Genomic DNA, 11,703 nt, shown 5'->3' with positions numbered 1-11,703 from the left:
TGCCTGAGTCACAGATGGTGTTCCCAGAGGTGGAGGGTGTCAGAGACCCACAGACGTGAACCAGCATCCCTGTACAGGTACACCACTCCCAAAGCTTTGTGAAAAAAATAGCTGGCTGATTGCTAGAATAAAGAAAAGCAGGCATCTCCTGTACACAGTTCACAAAAAAATAACGAGTAGAAAGCAGAAAGTTTGGTCCAAGGCAAAATTTTTTTGTTTCTGGAAGCAGCAGAGAAGAAGGGGAGGTGGAGAGAGGACAAGGTAAACTCACCAAGCAAGGGTGGCATTTGCCCTGTGAGCCTGAGCAAGCAGAAGGAAATATTTCCCTCCACCTTGGGGAAATCTCTGTTCTGTGTCTCTCAGCAACCAAGAGGCAACAAGTATACACAAGTGAGAGGGAGCTGGCGCAGTGCCAGACTCTATATACAATTATTTGAAGAAACTTAGATGTCAGCGCTGAAGAGAGAGAAAACCCTGAGAGCAAGCAACGATGGCAGCTGTGTGCAGAGTTACTTAAGAAAATACCCACAAATTTTGTTCCCTTTATAATTTCTAAAAGAAAATAGAACCAATGTGTTGAAAGAAGAGTGCAAGGGTTAATCGTTTCATAGATATAAATAACATGCGGTCCAGGTTGCTCTGCAAATACAGCTTCCAGCAACGCCTGACTTTACAACGTTCCTTTACTCGCAGTAGTGTAATAAGGCAATTCAGCACATCGCCAAGGTATTTTGCGATATGCTGTCATCTCCAGCCAACTTCTGAAGGGTTGTGTGGTGAGAAGGGAGTCTTCACGAACTGATGCACTAACAACGTGCTGAGCTGCTCTCGGAGGAGTGTGCCAGCTCCCGGTGAAGTTAACAGGTTGCAGTCTTGTTCCATTCCCGGTCTTTTTTCTGCCTCCTTCCCCAGCATTTTAATTCAGTACTGGAGAGAAACTGTAGCTACCAGCTAATTACTGCCAGCTTCAGAAAAGTGTACTCTTTCTGATGACCTGCCCAGTAACCTAGGAAATCTTGAGCAAACACTGAGCTTCTCACAACCCCGTTAATGAACTATCAATGCAATTAATGGTTTCCTTTTACTTAGGATCTTTAAACACTATAATAAAGAGATTCATTCCTCTTTGCACTGCAGTGGCTTGTGGAGTGTCATTATTCAGCTCTAATTCTCAGCGTGGGCAAATCTCTGCCTCTTCTAAGTATCTAAAAACTCTGGAAAATCAGACTGCAGTTACTGCAGCCACCATCAAGGGAAGAACTGGTGAGTATATAGTGGAGGTTACTGGTGAGGGAGATGCCTCCTCCCCATAACATGAGCTATTGCCTCATAGCTTGGTTCCCCAAGCTGGGGGTGGCATACAGCATTTCCGATGTCCATTTGCTTTTGCTGTCCCGTCCTTCTGGCAAAACAAATGCTCTTCAGGATTGTATGGAGCCTGGTCCTGAGACTAGGGCCATGAGAGCTCTTTCACCTCCCATGTTAAGCTGGGCACTGCTCTGTCCTCACTGCTTTCAGGCTGCTGCAGGGCTTCTGGTGATCAGCCCACCGTGTTAGAAGACCATCTCTAACCTCGTCGCTCTGGTGCTTGGAAACATTTTGATTACCAGCCTAAATATATGTATGTTCAATATTTTTCTTTACTATTATTTTATTTACTGATATCTGTTAGCATGTTTATTCTTTTGCTTTTTCTTAAATGAGTCTTCTCCTTTCTGGTATTTACTCCATTGACAAATTACAGGAAGTTTACACTTCTTCAGTTTTCAGTTTGCCAGGCTGACATAGTGAAGCTTTCTAGGTGTCCTCTTATGCCCTCACTTTCAAAGTAGCCCTTCTCCTGTACCTAGGATTTACCTTTCCTGGGTATGCTTGAATACAGCTGTACAGGGTATTTCAACTGAGATCTTACCCAGCGCCTTGTAGAACGGCACTTGTTCCTCCATCTCTCTGGTGTCAATTCCTATGCTGATCCATCCTATTATCGGTTTGCTTTTTTTTTATTTTTTATTTTTTCCATTACACATCTAGGGGCTCAAAACCATCCCATCAGTCTACATCGTTCTTTATTCCACAACAAAAACTGTTCACAGCCCATTGGCACATGTTCTTGCACTTTCTCACACCAGATTTAATCTCATTTCTCTCACTTCAGTCCTTAACTTCTTCCTTTTTGCCTGCTGTCCTTGTCCTCTTGCCTACCCGTGATGCTTCCCAGCTTGATGTCAATAGACTTTATTGGCAGACTCTTCCCTGCTGTGCTGCTCTGGAGAGGCTTTTGGAGAGCAGCTGTAGCATTTGCAGTCCTTTGGCCTCCTGGAAGAGCCACTGCGGAGACCATGTGTTGTTGCTGGCTGCTCAGCTCCTCCAGCCTTCAGCTTCATCACAGCCTTTGGATACACAATAGCTGGAACTGGCAACTTGCTGCATTGTAAACTCTGGTTTCTTCTGACTTTTTCGTCTTCAAGACGGCCTCATGTTTCTACGAGGAAGTGACCAAGTTCAGGGCAGGCATCTTCCATATTTCTGGTGATAAACATAGATGAAGGGAGACTGCTTAGCTTAGCAATGTGCTTATTTTGAGTTTTTCCTTTTATCCTTTGTGACCCAGTGAGCCCCGGGTTCTTTCCATGAGACCCTCTTTCTGATATAGGTAAAGAATCCCTTACTGTTTGTTTTAAACTTTTTGTACTTTTCTTTATGAAATTTATGATGACCCTTCCTCCTAATTTCCTCCCTATTATATACCTGCTGTAATTTATGGTGTTTGTTATTGGCATCCCCAAAATCTGATTTCCCCATTTTGACTTTGTCATTGCGTCTCTCTGACCTTGCCAGTGTCCATGCTGTTGCCACTGGTACTCATGTCTCCTGAGGCTCTGCTGACACATCTTTCCAAGGAACATCGTGATGCTTGATGTGAAGAGGCTAAAAATCTGCTAGGGTACAACGTAGTAACTGGAAAAATTAATGGACAAAGGACATCAGGAACTATTAAAAATGAAGGAACTTCTGAGATGCAAATTTTTGCAGGCTAGTTTGGTACTCTGAGAAAGTAAAATTATGTCTTTACCTCTGTTTCTGTCTTACTACCGCCCATGGCCAGAGACAAGATGGGCCCTTGTTCTGATTCAGCACAGCTGTTCCTACAGTCTTATCTCGACCACAAAACCTGGCTTTTTCCTTTTCTAATTTCCTTTTAACTCTAACACTTCGTGAACCCTCTCATTAAACCGAAATCTTTCTGTGTGAAACCCGGCATGTCTGCTCAAAGCACAGAGCCAGCATCGCTTTGTGTGCGGAGCCGCTCGGTGCTTGCGGTCCAGTGGCACTTGCTGCTTGGCACCTCCTGCACCTCAGCCAAGACCAGGGCCAGCTCCACCTCCACACGGCACCTGAGCTCTGCTGGCTGCCCCTGTGACCGAGGTCTGAGACAGGAGCTAGGGACAAGAACTTGGTCTGTCACGCTTATGAGGCTCTGGGACAGGCTGTATATTTTTCTTTATATATATATATATATATATATACACGCACATACATATGTACTTGTGTGTGTACAAAGCATCCATCACGGCAGGGCCCTGATCTTGACTGGTACTTACTACAATAAAAAATAAACCTCAAAATACTAAAAGCAAACAAACAATCATAGGAAACAAACCCAAGTGTGAAAGGAAAATGTAGATAAAATCAGAAAGTTGCCAAAAAAAAGTATGCTTGCATATATAAGTGCATAGAAAAGTACAATAACTAATTGCCTCTGCATGTAGCTTATTCATATGGTTCCCTATGCTTTATTTTCCCACACATTTATTTTAGATAATAAATCAAGTTGTTTTTAACAGTTCCTGGATTAGTTGGAGGAGGAAATAATGGATTATTGTAATCTTTCTCTAGAAGAGGTGTCATGTAAAGTTATCTACATTGCTCCAGAAATGCCTCAATGCCATTCTGATAAAAATGATCTGTGCTAAGGGATGAAAACACAGGAGAAGCATTGTGCACTTTTGCTGGTTTATGGGAATCTGTCAGGTCATGTTAATAAAACAGCTTTCTTGAAATCAAAGTGTAAGGTGGCACTGCCAATTTGAAATTATGCCCATGCCTGCAAATTCAGTAATTATCAAAGTGGCAAGTATCATACACTAAACAGTCTTGGCATATTTTTTCTCTGTTATGAGGGAGCTATTCAGATTTTTTGTGTTTAAAAGACTTTTGTGAAAATATAAAACTCAAAGACTAGGAAAACAAACTAGTAAAAACAAATAATGTGACAAAAATATTTCAAAGGGATTTCAAAAGCAATGCTAGAGACAGCATTTCAAAACTTTGCTATTGGGAGTTGAATTTGTCAAAATTTTTCTCCAATAGAAATCATAACAACCTGATAGTGATCAAAGTTTGTAATGACGCAAATTTAATGCCATGATATAACTTTTTGATCTGTCACCACACCCTTTAGAAAAATGAGTGACCTTTGCACCTCAAAATCCTTTTGATATGAGTATAGGAAATGAAAAATCTTTCTAAAATGTTATTTTTTGTTCAAAGCAGTTGTCAAATAAAGTAAAAATCAGCCTAATATTGTGTGTAGTCACATTCTTCTAAGCTTTTCTTGTATGAATGTTAAGTGCGTTACTGAAGATACTGCAAATCTCATTTTCTTGAGGCAGCATACCATACATTTATTGATATTTTCATAAAATTGTGTATTTTCTCAAATTTGCCTGACTTTTGATGTACCATAGGAACACTTAGGATTACAGTTGTTCTACTTGTTGAACCCATAACCAGCCACACTAGTTCTAACCAGATGATACCGGTGGCAGAAGGAAAAGGAGCTGGGAAGGAACTGTTTGGTTTCTTCCATCCTGTCCCTGTTCTTCACCACTCTCTGTTCTTGAAATTGTTTAGAGAAGTCTTGGATCCCTATACTGGCCAAACCCATCACAATCTCCTCCTCTCTAGGGCATATGTCCCCTGATGCAGTCTGGAACTGAGCCAGCATCTGCTCTGCCTGTGCCGCCAGAGCAGCTCAAAGCCTCAGCACTGGTTTTGCCACAAAGGACCAAGAATCGACCTGTCTTTCTCTTGACCCTATTTTTCTCTGTCCCTGATCTGGTAAATGGGAACGTGCTTCAGTCCGAAGACAGACAGACAGACGGAGGAAGAGTCTCAGGATGTGGCTGTCTGTTGCAATAGCTTGAAAGCGAGCCAGCACAACTGCATCGTTGCCCAAAGTAGTAAACAAGCCCAACTGGAGTACGGCGTTGAGATAACGCGGGTGTTCAGTGTCAGCTCTCGAGCTGGGGAGAGTCACCACACAGCAGGGACATTTGTCATTCTTCTCTCTTTCTTTTTGTCTTTCTCTTTTTTCTATATGTTTTAGGGAACATAAGAAATGTAGAAAATGAAAACCTGACAATGTTTTAAAAAGATTTTTTCTAGTTTAGTAATTAAGTAATTTGCATCTTCTTAACTTAGTCAAAAAAAGAAGAGATTTTTTGGAGAAAATGAGAAAACCTCCAAACCTCCCACAAGTGCCTATTAAAATTTTTTTAGCAAAAAGCAGTGACCTGTTTTGGCTAGTTGAAGCTTTTGCATTTATGTTAGCAGCTGCCAGAAGCCCATTTGGAGCAGTGAATTTGCACTTTTACTCGTAGAGGGGTTTTGGAAGGAAGACCCCCTGCTGAGCTACACTCACTGTCCTGAGTTTCTCCCATAGTGATGCTGAAAGAGAACCTCTGATGTACATATAGGTATAGCACACTGAAGGTTTTTAAACATCTTACAGTGAGTTCTGGAAACACTGATCTTAACCCAGGCCCCAGCTAGTATGGCCAAGCAGAAAGACTTTTTATGTGCAATATCCAGAGATACAGATTTTGACCAAATGCTTGCGGAGTCGCTGGTTAATTCTTATGTAGTTAGTACAAGGATAATTTTTTTTTTTTTTTTATGTTTGGGAAAGAGCAATGCTTGCCAAAATATGCTGTTGTGTCTAATGAAATATTTTTCAAGATTAAAAGCTACTATACTACCTCTCAGTAATGTTGGTCACTGCTTAAATCCCTCAGCAACTTCAGAAAATATTTGGTAAAATATTTAGTATGTTACAGCTTGTTTGTCAGTATTTTCTTTTCTTTTTTTTTTTTTTAATTATCTTACACCATTGTAAACCAGGAGAAAACCCACACACTTCAGCATGCTTTACTATTTGTTCTGCACCAGTCCTGTGCTTCTGGGATGCCATTGTCAGCAGAATTTGGTGAGGGGAGGGGGAAGCAGGCAGGGTGGTGGTTTACCAGCCTATAGCAGGCATAAGCATTCTGGCAAATTCAAGAATTTTTGACCCAATTGTCTTTAGGATCAGAACCTCTGAATTTTAATAGCTGTCTGGTGATTGCAGAAGCCTCTTTATCTGCATCCTTCCTCTACATGACAGCAGCAAATCCATCGTCTCCACCAGCTGCAGTTTATAACCTCTTTGAAGAGTGTCAGATGGTGCTGGTGTGATGCACTTCGCACTCGGAGAGCATCAGCCCAGTTACTCTGCAGGGAGTGAGGGACCGGCTCGGTAATATCTGCCAGTTCAGAAGCTGGGGCCAGAGAACTTCTGCACATTTTTGGGAGTTTGTGTGCTAGATGGGTAGGATGCCCACTGCCTGTGCAGAATAATGGAAGATACTATCGAGAGGGAGTAAAGAAGCAGTAACTGAAAGCAGCTCTTGCAGGGCTATGGAAGGATTTCATGAAACTCTGAATCTACTTTATGAAATCTACTCCCCCGCAGGGTTGCAAGCTGTGGTAGCCTGGCTTCAGACAGCAAAGGATCTCCTGGCCCCATTACTCTGCATGTTGCCGCTGAGGGCCCTCCGGGCAGCCTGTGCGCCCCACCAGCAATGTCCCACCAGCTCTGCACACAGTGGAATCCCACTGCGTTTCTTCCAGAGGCGCCTCTAAATCCCTAGGGGCAGGAGCTGATTTTGTACAGCATGCAAGAGTGCTTGAAATGCCTGTGTAGAGCCTGCTGCTCTGTTGTGAGAGGTTGAGGAATCTAAGTGAACGGTCAACTTCTTGAGATTTAGGAAACAGTCTGGTATTTAGGCTAGAGTAAAAACAAATGTTCCCTGCAAGAGCAGATGAGGATGCTGTGTTTCACTTCCTGGAATTTAGGGCTGGCAAAGACGGAGTCCTTTTAATTCATATCATATCAAGGTCTTTTGCACATTCCTTCTGAATGGGAGATGCTGGAAATGGAAAGTTGGCTCTGGTTTTTATGTGTTTCCAAAACAAAGTCCTTTTGGGGGTATTCTTAACATAGATTGAATGAGTGAAACCAAAAGACTAGAAACTTTGCTTAGAACCCCACCTTTAGGACACTGGTTTTTCTAAGACATCTAACAGACCCCTGTAGATACAGCTTGTTACATATAATGTTGTCCTCATAGATTTTCTGGTTTACCATTTTAGTTTTCCAAAAGTGAAAAACATTATGGGTGATCACCGTGACATCAAAGAAAACAAGCTCATCCAGTCCTTTTTTTTTTCTTGCTCACTGTAACTTCATGGATTTCAGCACTTATCCCTCGTTTACACCAGTGAAGACACTGCACCTGTAAAGTGACTGGTATTTTTTTCCAGTATAACTAGTACTAAACATGAGCGGATCCATTTCATTTACTTCGTCAAACCCGATCTCCTGGACCATAACTTTGACAGGTATTTCATGTGTGATATACACAGGCCTAAAGTTTTCCAAGCTAATATGAACAGAAATGGTAGGCAGTCTAAGCTTACACCTTTGTAGCCTTGTAGCTGCTTTACTCAATTGTGAAGTGCATAATTAACTTAAATCCCAGCAAGAGGACACAAGCCTCTGCCTATGGTTTCTCCACAAGCTTAGCTGTTCCTTCTACCCTGAATTTTCCCTTCCCCAGACAAACTCATGCTCCTAATGTGGATCTAATCACTGTGTCTGCTTTAATCATCAGCAAAACCACTTCCCACCCAAATGAAGAACTTAAGGACTGGCATCAATGCATTTCAATAAGCCTGGAGACCTGTCACCACCACTGCAGAGACTAGGAAGATGCAAGTTCTGTCTGTACCCTTTGCACGTGGCATTTCTTGCACTGTGGTCTGGTTCAGGTTCCAGGTCTCAGTGTAATTCCTGGATTCAGGAGACCACAGACTGTGCCCAGATCTTTCCCAGGAGAGTGCGGTTTTGGAGATGCCTGTCAGGCCACAGGACACTTCTGGTACCAGAGGCACTACATCAGGTTTTGGGAATGGGACAAGCTTCAGGTAGTAATGAACGCAGGAGCAAGGGGGGTGGATTTTTACCATACTCTCGTTAGTGCTCCCATTTCACTTAACTGTGTGGAGGAAACCCTGTCCCTCTTCCTGCAAAAGATGTGTAAAAGTGGCATTGCAGCCTGCTGTGGAGGGATCATACGTGTGCACCACCCACAATTACCCTGTCTCAGCTCTGCCTCCACTGTTAACTTAAGAATGAAACAAAGCATCAATATAAAATTGCTTATTGGCTGTTTTAGAGCTTCTGTACAATCCCTCTTTCTTCCTCCCTCCTCCCTGTGGTCTCCAGAGCTGAACCCTCCTAATGCTCCAGGGCAAGAGCCACAGGGATGCTCTTTTCCAGGCTCCAAAACCACAAAGACCTGACGAGGAAAGAGTGGCCTCACAAGCAGCCCATAACCAGTGTGGTTGGTGGCTGCGTGCCTTCCATCTGCATTCTGCCCCCAAGGACTGCCAGGTTGCTGCCAGCACATGCCAGCAAGCATGTCCTCGAGCGTGTTACTGTCCTGCCCCTCTGGCCACATCTGCAGGCTTGTTGTGTGGTGGAGCTTGTCCTCAGGTCTCCCCAACAGATGGTAGAAACCAAAGTCCATATGGGTTAGTCATCACATTGCCGTATCAGGATGTCACATTCAAGCTCTGACATCAGGATGACATCAGATTTCTCAGAGCTGACTCCTTACCAAAGCAAGCCATGGTGCCAGGATATTTTGGATTCACCACCTGCTCTCAGAATCCAAACAGGGTCAAAACAGTCACTCCTGGCATGTTTTAACCTCTGTGGAGATCTGAAAGCATTTCTTCTTGAAGGACACCTCACCGCAGCCTACTTGGTGTTTGGCTTTTGTGGTGTCTCCTTTCTGCTGTGGCTGCTGGAGATGCCACGGGAGTTGCAGAGCCAGCGAAACTGGGGAGCTGGGCGGAGGGAGCCCACGGTGCCTGTGCTTACAGCCACTGCTTGTTTTATTTTTGCTTCTGGGTGGGGAGCCAGCAGTTGGTTTTAATCCCAGTTTGAATGCATCTCTCTCAGGGTCTGGCTCTCTTCTTGTGTAATGCTGTGTTGCTGAGATATTCTGGGACACTTTTACTAACCATGGCAGAGATACATTCCTGGAGACTGGAGCGAGGGTGTTTTTCAGTGCAGGGCCACATGTTTGAGTGATTCCAGCTGGGAAACCCACTCTCTGTGGTGGTCTGATGGAGCCCAGGTTTACTGACCTTCATAAAACTGTGCCACCCACGGCAGTAAGCCCCCCCTCCATGCCACACACATCCCCCTTTGCACTGCATACCCCCGTGACCTGGGACTTCAAACTTGCTTCTCCTGGGTTTCTGCAGGCAGAGCAGTTTAGGGTCAAGGATGGCAACCAGGAGAAGGAAGGAAACGAAGCTGCCCATGAACGACAGCAAGTTTCATTCAGGCTCCAGTGGACTCTTTGAGAAATCCAACATGTTTTTTTGGAAGTAAATTTGTTACATCCTTAATTCCAAATAATCCCCGCTGCTGAAAGGGGGTGCAAACATCCTCTGCTGTGATCCTGCTTCTCTTCTAGCCTTCAGAATAATTGAGGGATGACACTTACACAAGGTGACTGACTACCCTAGCCTCGCTTGTCCCCCTTATCTCCATTCGGATGCTAATGATGGTTTAAACCAATGTTTGTGATTCACGGGCCTAAAGCAAAGCTAGGCAGAAGGTCTGTAGACAGTACGGGAGCTAGCTGTTTTTCACTCTCCTTCTTTCCTAAGTCAATATTGGGATAGGCAGCAATGAAAAAAGCCAACATACGGAGAAGGAATTTGAAGCTGGGAGAGCTTCAGAAGCTGTCAGAACAAGCAGCCCCACAGGGCAAAGGGCAGCAGAGAGGCACTGGCAGGTGCTAAGTGGGCTGGGGGACCATTTGTCTCCCAGGAAAAAAACCATTCGACTCTTCAGATATTTACAATGGCTTCTGTACATGCAAACTGTCTAACTACCTATATATTCTAACCTCCTGTAAGCAGAACTGCGTGCCTCTGACTTCCCTGTTAACAGCAGAGGCTACAGTTCTACTTCCGAGCGCGGTTTTGATCAGCCCCCAGCTGTACAGCTGCTGATGTTTCTGGAGTAAAGCATTTCCTCGAACCCTTCATCTTGTCAAGTTGACTAAATCCTACTATGTTTTGGAAAAGGATAATCGGAGCAGGCTTCATAGATTCATTCAGACCACCAGAGACTCTGCTTGCAATCTTAATGAGAGATTCCCAACAAAGTTTCTGTAGAGGCATGGATTCAAAGAATACCTTTTTCTTACAGTAATACAAAGCATCTTGGGAGAAAAATAACTGAGCAGAGGAATTGTAAGTTTGGTGATGGATAGGAATTGCAAGAATTGATTTGGATTTACTTTGGCTCTACAAATGTTTTCTCCCATCACAAGGAGAGAAGGAAAGGAAATTCTATATTCTCTTGACAATGAGGAGAGCACATTTCTATTCCCTTTGACTATGAAAATAGAAAATGGGGTTCAAGTGACCTGTTTCTACTCTATTCCTTCTTTGCAATGGACAAAAAGAGCCAGGTAAAAGCATTGTTCTGATCCGAGTGTTTTTTGTATCCTTACTGCTATTCCTTCAGCACTTAGCCTGTTAACATGGGACAAAGGGAGCAAAACATGGATGGGAATAGGGGCCAGGAAGGTGAGGGATTACCCCACAATTTCCTTTCTCTGAAAGAAATCTCAAATGTATAAAATCAGAATGGGCCCCATCTTCCCAGCTCTTGCAGCACAGGTCCTTTCAGTCTGGGCTCTGCCGTGTTTGCTTCCTGCGTCCCTCCGAGGCACCCCCACAGGGTGGAGGAAGGATGGGGGGTAGGCTCAGCGCAGCAGGAACTTGGGGCACAGCGTGTGTCTCACTGATTCCCGACTCTACAAACCTGCTCAACAAATGGCTTGAAAGATTGCTTTGTGAAAGAGTCAGCTTCACCGTGATGCCTTTGTTCACTGATTCAGCAAGGAGTCCTCCAGCAAAAAAGAAGGCAGACAAAGCTTGATATTCCTGTACTTCTAAAATTACAAACAAGATTTGATGACTCCTACATCCCAACCCCACTTAAAAAGAGCAAAACACATTTATCAAGTCTGTATTCTTCATATACCACAAGGAATGAAAGACAGCTGATTCTTTTCTTCCCCTTCTTTTCCTACACACCCTAAAGGAAGATCTGATTAACCTGTAGTCAAAGTCTAGGACCACTCAAGAGAATGACAAACATCCTTGTGATTTCATTGGGGCTGAATGCCACAGTTGGAAAAAAATTGGCTGACATCTCATCAATCGCAATTAAATTATGATAAAATAGTTTCTATTAAGGACATGGGTCTAACAAATGAAGCGATATCA

Source organism: Falco biarmicus, chromosome 1 (assembly GCF_023638135.1).
Source record: "Falco biarmicus isolate bFalBia1 chromosome 1, bFalBia1.pri, whole genome shotgun sequence".
Taxonomy (NCBI): domain Eukaryota; kingdom Metazoa; phylum Chordata; class Aves; order Falconiformes; family Falconidae; genus Falco; species Falco biarmicus.
Note: the sequence above shows the minus strand (reverse complement) of the source record.